The sequence below is a fragment of the Sinocyclocheilus rhinocerous genome, unplaced genomic scaffold (assembly GCF_001515625.1).
Source record: "Sinocyclocheilus rhinocerous isolate Xijiao unplaced genomic scaffold, SAMN03320098_v1.1 scaffold445, whole genome shotgun sequence".
Lineage (NCBI taxonomy): Eukaryota > Metazoa > Chordata > Actinopteri > Cypriniformes > Cyprinidae > Sinocyclocheilus > Sinocyclocheilus rhinocerous.
In genome coordinates this window covers 132431-133672 of record NW_015645566.1, presented here as the reverse complement: position 1 = coordinate 133672, position 1242 = coordinate 132431, and positions in this window count along the sequence as shown.

Sequence of the window (1242 nt, the reverse complement as noted above, 5' to 3'; positions counted from 1 at the left end):
ATATAAAATCAGCACATTCTTTAATAAAGTCTGTATGATGCCCTGGTGGCCTGTATACAGTAGCCAGTACAAACGACACAGGGGATTTATCATTAACACTTGTTTCTCTGGATAATGTTATATGAAGCACCATTACTTCAAACGAGTTATACTTGAAACCCGCCTTCTGAGAAATACTGAAAACATTGTTATAAATTGAAGCAACACCTCCCCCTTTACCTTTTGGACGCGGCTCATGTTTATAACAGTAATCTTGGGGGGTAGACTCATTTAAAATAATGTAATCATCAGGTTTTAGCCAGGTTTCTGTCAAACAGAGCACATCTAGTTTATGATCAGTGATCATATCATTTACAAAAAGTGCTTTCGTAGAAAGGGACCTGATATTCAATAAGCCAAGCTTTATCATTTGTTTATCCATATTGCATCTGTTTTTTATTTGTTGAACATCAATTAAATTGTTACTCTTAATTTGGTTTGGACGTTTTTTGTATTTTCTAGTTCGGGGAACAGACACAATCTCTATAGTGTGATATCTAGGTGAAAGAGTCTCTATGTGCTGAGAATTAACTGATTTCTGTGACATGAGGCGGCTAGCAGACGGTCGGTTTAGCCAGTCTGTCTGCTTCCTGACCTGGGCCCCAGTTAGTCAAGTACAAACTCTAAGACTATGTGCCATATTTCTAGAGAGAAGAGCGGCACCACCCCAGGAGGGATGAAGACCATCTCTTTTCAACAGGTCAGGTCTGCCCCAAAAACTCATCCAATTATCTATGAAACCTATGTTATTCTGCGGGCACCACTTAGACATCCAGCCATTGAGTGACGACAGTCTGCTATGTATCTCGTCACCACGGTAAGCAGGGAGGGGACCAGAGCATATTACAGTGTCTGACATCATGCTTGCAAGTTCACACACCTCTTTAATGTTATTTTTAGTGATCTCCGACTGGCGAAGTCGAACATCATTAGCGCCGGCGTGAATAACAATCTTACTGTATTTACGTTTAGCATTAGCCAGCACTTTTAAATTTGCCAAGATGTCAGGCGCTCTGGCTCCCGGTAAACATTGGACTATGGTGGCTGGTGTCTCTATTTTCACGTTCCGTACAATAGAATCGCCAATAACTAGAGCACTTTGATCAGGTTTCTCAGCGGGTGCGTCACTGAGTGGGGAGAACCTGCTTAATGTTTTGATCGGAACGGTAGAGCGGTGTTTTGACCCGCGACTATGCCACCTCA